At 36.8% G+C, this 8049-nt stretch overlaps 1 protein-coding gene across 3 annotated transcripts in view; it reads left to right on the top strand.

Annotated features, from left to right (window-relative positions):
- The window catches only part of LOC107091514 (rho GTPase-activating protein 6-like), a 93304-nt gene that overhangs the window by 43173 nt on the left and 42082 nt on the right, over nucleotides 1-8049 (top strand). Inside the window, exon 1 of one of the 3 annotated variants that reach the window (XM_015385484.1) lies at nucleotides 39-158. The exons of the other annotated variants lie outside the window; for them this stretch is intronic. The gene's annotated coding sequence lies outside the window, so the exon portion shown is untranslated. Of the gene's footprint in view, nucleotides 1-38; nucleotides 159-8049 lie in introns of those variants that run through there. 3 annotated transcript variants of the gene reach the window in all.

The raw sequence follows: 8049 nt of genomic DNA, 5'->3' as shown, positions 1-8049 counted from the left end.
TCTCTTAATCTAACACTCTGCTCAGCCCTCCCCAGTCAGTCTCTTTCAGCTTAAAGCTGAGATGCGTTTGTTTGGCTAAACAGCGTCTGGGTGACTGAGAATCTTTCTAAAGGGACCAAAAGTTTGGGATTTTGATTGAACTTGAACTCCTCTAACAGGTATGTGTGTGTGTGGGGTTGTTCATCAGATATATGCATATTCTGGATCCTGTGTTTTCATGTTAATATTTGTTATTATCTAGTCTTACTGCTTAAAACATAAGACAAGCATTACTCCAGTCATTTTTTAAACTCTGATAAATGGAAAGGCATGATGATCAGCATGTTTTTGCATTTTGCTGGATGTTGCTAGAATAATGTCATGCAGTGTTCTCTTGAACAGTGCCGCTATCAAAGGGGGGCTAAAGGGGCACCCTAACATTTTTCTGGCCACTCGAATAACTTTACCAGCGTGATAATCTAATATAAATAGCAGCAATTCATGACTCTAAGATTCCATGTATTCTTTTTATCTGTGTCTGTTTCTTTTATTTTTCTCAGTTTTATGTCTATAATTGCCATGCTTTGAGCACATCATACACAATTTTTTTGTCGCTTTTAACACTATTTTCCAATCGTGCGACAAGTTTTTGGGATCGGGCCAACTCTTGGCAGAATTGTGTTTCGTGCATCTTGCAGTACAAGGAGGTCACAAGAGGCGACTGGAACCTCATGGCGAGCTCCTGATCAGAATTCATGGGGCGCTGAAAAATTTATCCTGTTGGATATTTTGCATGTTTAAGCAGTAACACGACCAAAGTGAGAGCTCTTTCCTCTGAGATTTTTTACATTACACATTCTTTCTTCTTCTTCTGTTACTAGCTACCTCTATTTATTGCGTTGCATGTTGTGATAATTCAATACCCCGACCTTTCTTTAAGGACGTACAGTGTGAGTAGTCAGATCCCATCCGAGTGTCGGGTCATACAGTGTTAGGATTTACATTCAAAACTTTGAACTTTTAAACTCTGCGATTGATTCCTGCAATTTGAGTTTGGTCTGGGAGCAACAATTTAAAATATCGCAGAGTTTATTCTAGGCCTTATTGAGCTGTCACAAGTTCTGGCCCTTTTATTACCATCTGCCATAAAACAAAAGTAATATTAATTCTATTTTGTTCTGCTACCCCAAAATGATCAACAGCAGACATTCCTCCTTAAGAAACCAAACACTCTTAAAAAAAACTGGACTATATTGTAGATTTGACTGGTCTGAGTACTGTAGTTTTTGGACTTGAGTTGTTCAAATACAGTCTAGTTTTGTATAATTGTAAAGAAAGAAAATCTTAACTTTTATTCAAAGAAACCAGAAAATAATTTTCATAAAAATATTTATAAACTATACGGACTACATACAGACTAAACTTTATGTTAAATGGCACCTATCAGTTAGCAGCTGTCCAGTTTTATATCCTAGATCTATATCTATCTCTCTCTCTCTGTGCTTGCAGGGTTGATTCACAGTTCTTTTTATTTAAGGGCGAAGACAACATCTACATTTTGATTCCTGCAGATATTTGATTATTGACATTGCCTTTGCCTATAAAAGGTCAAGATTTCAGCTGTGTTTGTGCAGAAACATGACAGTTTAGTCAGGACTGACACAACAGAGCCGCTGTGTCGATAAACGATCTGTTTGTGCTGGTGAGGCACATGAAATCTTCCCTGTTTACATTTCTGTGTTTGTGTGTGTGGCCATGCAACTGTTATCTCGTGGCTACAGTTTAAGGTCAAATTCCCAAGAATCTGCTATATTATAAGGACTTGCAGGTACCCCTGGGGACCAGTCGACAGGTTATATGAGGAGAAATTCTCTCCCTGGGTAGAGGTTTGGTTTTAAGCCTAAAGGTTTAAATTGCTTGTAGGTTTAGGGTCAAGTATTTAGTGATCATGGTTAAATTTAAGGTTCTTCCTGAGCACCTTTACGCACTAATCTATGTGAAGCATATTGTGTTGATCTTAATGAAAACCAGCCAGTGCGGCCTATTAATTCTCAGGACAATGGCCAAGATAATGATGCTTTATTAGATTGATAAAAACTGCTTTAAGATGTTCATTCAAATGCCTCAACAGAACAGAATAAAAAAAAAATCTATCTATCTATCTATCTATCTATCTATCTATCTATCTATCTATCTATCTATCTATCTATCTATCTATCTATCTATCTATCTATCTATCTATCNTATCTATCTATCTATCTATCTATCTATCTATCTATCTATCTATCTATCTATCTATCTATCTATCTATCTATCTATCTATCTATCTATCTAGCTAGCTAGCTAGCTAGCTAGCTAGATATTAAGCTAGCTAGCTAGCTAGCATAATATCTTAACATATTTGTTGCTTACATCTCGGCTGGCCTGGGTAATATCATGACCAGTAATTAAATAGAGAAGAAGAACTTATCAAAATTGTTTACTTCTTTGGTTTCTTCTTTCAAATCCCTTCACTTTACAATTTTGAATTTAGCACGCTCTATTTAAATGTGGCTTTTGTACCTGAAGAAAAAAATGTAATTTATTAATACGTTTTTTGATGGCAGCACCTGTTAGGAAGAGAAGTCTATCGTCAGCAAATTGGTCAATCTTTAGCAGTGAAATAAAGTATTTGATGTAAGATTAAAGCAGTGGGAGATTGTCTTATTTCAGGAGGAAACACATGGATATCTTCTTATGAGAAAAATAAATTGAAATATCTATCTCTTTTATGTTTTTCTCTATCCAAGCTCCAAATGTATTTAAATTTCAAATCTCCTACTTAATTTAGTAAATTAACATTTACCTAATTTACTGTTCTCTGAAGCAAAATGTGTTATAATGCATTTTTCTCCTCTTTTTTTTACCCAATTCATCTATAAGGCAAAGTTAGAGTTTACCTTGTTTTTAGCTCAAGATCAAAGACCTTCTTACTTTACCTTTTTTACCATATTTCCCCCAGATTAGGTCATTTCATTTAAATCCAAAAGAAATGAATACAAAAATGTTAGAGATACCCAATTATCTAAATCTCTAACTTTGACGGTCACCATTTAGTCTCATTTGCTTTGTGTGGTTAAGCAGTGACATCATGATGAAGGGAGCAAACGGACAAGAAGACAGAGAAGCATGTAGAAACTTGGTGGACCAGAGAGGAGATGTCAAATTGTTTGATCCTATAAGTAGATGAGAGGAGTGATAAGCACCTGTTGTTAGAAAGTGTTTTCGTAACCTTATCAGGAGGCAGAGCAGACTGATCCACACATGCATATGCATTTTTTTGTTGCTCTTATGAATATACATTTGAGTCTTTCATTGTCAGTGCAGCAGGTGTTTCTCTGCAATGACTGTTCTTTATGTTAGTACACATGTTATGCAGATTTTAACACTTTGAACATCCATTTTTAATGCAATTTAACCAAACATTGGGCTCCTGATTATTTCTAAGAATAAAAGTATACCTCCCCTGTCTTATGTCCCTAGTTCCCATCTTATCTGGCTCCAAACTCTTTTTTTTTCTTCTTTTTTTTGATTCACATGTGGAAAATGATCTTGCAAGCTGGGCATAATGGGCTTCATTGCTCAGACTTCCTGTGTGGGCTGGCTATCATGTGGAGCGAATTGTCTTGTTTCCTACTTCCTGCTATTGACAGCAGGCCATAACTAGATGTGGTATAAGGAGGGAGTTGGGCGAGAATGGCGTTTTAAAACTAAAACAGGCTCTGAGTCTGCAAATCAGCAAACCCCCTGATGGTTCATATGAGCGCATTCTGGTAGTAAGACACTTAGGGTGTGGTTGAATTCAGTCACAGGGCGGTTATATATTATGACCCTACTTTGTTGATATATAGCCATCGTAAAGGCTCACAAAGCAAAGGGGACAAATTAAACTTGGCATGTCTTATTATTGACCTTTACTTACAATGAAGTCAGAGTACTTACCCATTTGATGGCATTTTAGCAAGTGTAACTATAAACATTTTTAGTTTCAACTCTAAAATTAGATGGTTGTGACGGGTAGCATTGTTTTACTGGCTTTCCTTTGGCTCAGTGACACAGAGAGCCACTGACACTTCAAGGTGACAGGTTAGAACAGGATAAAAATAATATGGGAGTATGTCATTCAAGCTGCACAACCATAAATGAATGTAAATACCTTGTGAAAGCAACATGTGTAATTAACCTCAAATATCTACTTAAGACATGCATATATTTTTCTTGTTTTCTAATACATTTAAGTTCTTGTAAGTCAGAAATTTGTAGAAATAATTTGTAGAAAGAAAAGGAAACTTTGCAAATATATGGACACAAACTCTGGTTTATCTTGTCAGGGAGAGACAAAGAAATTCAGAGATTACTCAGACAGAAAATTAAAAAGGGTTCTAATTTGATATGCCTTTGTTTGAATTTGTGTGTAACCTCAAAGAATGATGACCCACAAAGAGAGGTAATGTAACCATGAGGGGCACAGATAGGTTTTTTTGCATTGTTTTGGTGTATAAATTACAAATTTCATAGAAGCAATCACTTCCATTGTAATCACTCTATCAATAGGAACAGCAAAAACAAAAAAAAAAGAAAGAAAAGGAGGGGGGTTGTGGCCTAGTGGTTAGGGCATAGAGCTTGGATTCCTGAGGTTTTGAGTTTGAGCCCCACTCCCATGGACTGCCACTATAGGTCCATGAAGACCCTTAAAGACCTTTAACCCCACACTGCTCCCCGGGCGCCGCAAAAAGGCAGCCCGCTGCTGCGATGTGAGATCAACGAAGTTCAATTATTATTATTAAGACATTAGAGCTAAAGAAGAAGTTCAGGTTTAAAATGTTAGTCCTTCATAAGGTCAGTAGGAAACAACAAAACCTTCAAAATAAGGCTTAGTGAGAAAAATAAAATCCTTTGGATATCAAACAAGCGAAAGATATTAATTGATCATTCTCCTTTGGAGCTTTAAAAGCTGATTATGTTTGGTAAGGCAAATAAAAAAACATTATGGATCATCCCATGGTTACAGAAAGGGAGCCTATTATTGACGAGACGCTGGAACACAGTGAAAAGAAATCAGTTACAAACACCCTGCCATAGTTTGACTGAGATACTGTGCAGGTGGAGTAGGAACAGTTGCAGATCTGTCTTATTGTCAGACAAGGTTTGGAGAAATGTCTAATGCTCTAACTCAACTGAGTTTGGAGCCTTAAAAATGTGGAAATTTAAAAATGAAAGCAGTCTTGTTTTTGACAGCCATCTTAGATGTAGTCTTAGTCTTCAGGACGAAAACTATTATTAGTCTTAGTTGCATTTTAGTCATTACGATATGTGATAGTTTTAGTCGACTAAACCTAAAAAGGTTTTAGTTAGTTTTAGTCAGTTTTATTTTTTTTTTTAAACTTTAACCTTTACATTTTTTATAACAACCAGATTCTTTACCAGACTTTTTGAATCTTTGATTTATAGAATTCAAATAAACTTTTTTTTATGACTTAATGCTCTACTTTCTAAAAAAGTGTCTCACAAAAGCTGTTAAAATAGCAGATCTATAGTAGTTCAACACATCATATTGGTTAATATAGCAGACAGGAATGGTTTTACACATTTACGTTTTCCATCGTAAAGCAAACACTTTCTGATCTACTATGAATTATGCATTACACAAAGATCAATAAAATCTTCATTGCTCCAAAAAAGCAAATAACAAAAACATTTTTTGATTGATGCTCAATTTTGGTCTGCGCTATAAGCTGTGGGTCTAGATACAGCTGAGGTGGAGAGGAAGTGGGGGCAAGTTTGTGCAACAATTGAGGGACATGAGGGCAAAAAATAGCTGGGATCCAGGTGGAAAAAGGGTCCCAGCGTTCTTGTGCACCTCGCTCTTCTAGCTGGTCAAACTTCATGGGTTGTTTTCCGTAATTGCGGTCATAAGAACAAAACAAGCCGGCCTCCTGTCTGCGGCACTGTCTGCGGTCAGTTACAATTTGGGAGAGGAGCAGCAGGGTGTCTGCGGAGGGGGTGGGGACGTCTTTTTGTTTACTGCGAAACCTACGCAGATAACCTAGTTTCAAAGTATAAATCAGCCTTTAGATTACTACTGGCATGCATGGATCTGCGCATTAGGTTAAACTCTTTCTATCTTTCTGTTTGGAGGTAAACCCATTTAAAGTGTATTACTGCCACCTAAAGGGCTGGAGTGGAAATGTCTGGGTCTTACTCTTGTCAAATGTAACAAAACAATGGACACAAATTCAAACTGGAAGACTTATCCCAGCATCACCTGCATTCAGTCAACTCATCATGCGCCTCTGGTGCAGCCAATCACTGTCAAGTTTATTTCCTCTTCAGCCAATCATCCTGTAAGGTTCTGCTTAAAGCTTTCCGTCCACAGACTCTCCTGGTCTTCAGCTGAGCTTTGAATCAACCGGTGTTTCTGACAATCTCAATATAAGACTGAGCGTTTAGCCTAACATAAGGCAGAATTCCTTTTTTTGTTTGCTTTGTTTGTTTAAAATTAAACAATGTAAGAGAAAGGAAAGTGTTTAAGTATATTGTTCATGAGTGGGGTGAAGGGTCTTGCTCAGGGACCCAGAGTGGCAGTCTGTGGGAGTGGGACTTTAACTCAGAACCTTTAGTTTTCAAAGTGCAATGCCCTAACCACTAGGCCACCACTCCCCCAAAGCAAGCATTAGCATAAAGGGTCTGGTCCAAGGACCCACACTTGCAACCTATTCCCCCCAGCTGGGATACAAACTCAGGCTTCCTGTTTGCAGGACGGGTGACTTACCACTTGAGCTTGCCAGCAGCTAACTGTGCCTGTCCCCCCAAAAATGTTTTTTCCTCTTAGTTTCAGGTGCCACTAAATCACATAGGACATTCAGTTGAACTCAAATGTTTACACACGCCATGTTCAAAACATACAGCGGTTTTTCGTTTTATTTACATCTGATGTTTCTTTTTGCTAGATGCGGGAAAGAAGCGGGATATATTTTTCTCAGATTTTGAGAGTCTTTTAAACACATCTTTGGTATTTTTTTTATTTCAAAGGCGGGGTGAGCCTTTTGAAAGAACTGTTGCATAGGTATGGACACTCTCATTTTGTATTTCCCAATCCCTATTTTAACTATTTTTTTGTGGTATGTATAGTCATTGTGGTATGTATAGTCATTGTGGTAGGTATAGTCATTGTGGTATGTATAGTCATTGTGGTATGTATAGTCATTGATACAGCAAATCGATATTGCTGTATTAGGTTGTATTCTCATTGTGCCATTGTGGACTGAGTCACTCCTACCACCACAGCATGTATCTACCATCTTCGTATATCACAGTCAGGATGGATTTTTAAAGGCTAGCAAGTTTAGCCTGTATCTCTCTGAACGTCAAAGGGTGTTATGCATAAAAAATTCAGTTTTACCTAAATCAAAAACCAGATTTTCGTTAACACAAGTGCTTTTGGGCTCCGTAATCTGGCTTTTTATGTTGCAAAATGAGTAATGGCTTCTTCCTTTTCTCAGTAATCTTCCTCAGTGTTTATACTTGCATATAACTATCGGGACAAAGAAAAGTGGCACCTTTAGGCATCTAGATAAAGTTGAACATTTGTTGGAGTCCATTATTCTCTTACTGGTACATGTCTTGCCAGATTGTTTTTGATCTTCCCATGATGTCATAAGGAAGCAAAATAATTACTCTTAACTTCACTTTAGGAGAGTTTTAAAAATAAAAATATTTACTTGACATTATGTGTTCCTGTAACTTAAATGTTGTAATTTAACCTACATATTTCACATCTAAGCTTTTAACATTTTAAAGTTTACAACCATGGAGCTGTAGTGAAATAGTAAACATAGTGAAAATCAATACTTAATGAACCAGTGATGATGAAACTGGGTCATGACTGCAGAAACCCCACTTACCTTCTTATTTAGAGAAGAACTTCAGACTGCTGCCTCATCGTATACTTTCATTCATTTATCCACATTATTGTTCGCTGTCGGATATATATATATATATATATATATATATATATATATATATATATAT

This window comes from Cyprinodon variegatus, unplaced genomic scaffold (genome assembly GCF_000732505.1).
Source record: "Cyprinodon variegatus isolate N-32 unplaced genomic scaffold, C_variegatus-1.0 Scaffold341, whole genome shotgun sequence".
Lineage (NCBI taxonomy): Eukaryota > Metazoa > Chordata > Actinopteri > Cyprinodontiformes > Cyprinodontidae > Cyprinodon > Cyprinodon variegatus.
The sequence above is the reverse complement of the archived record's forward strand: the minus strand, read 5'-3'. Positions and strand labels throughout refer to the sequence as shown.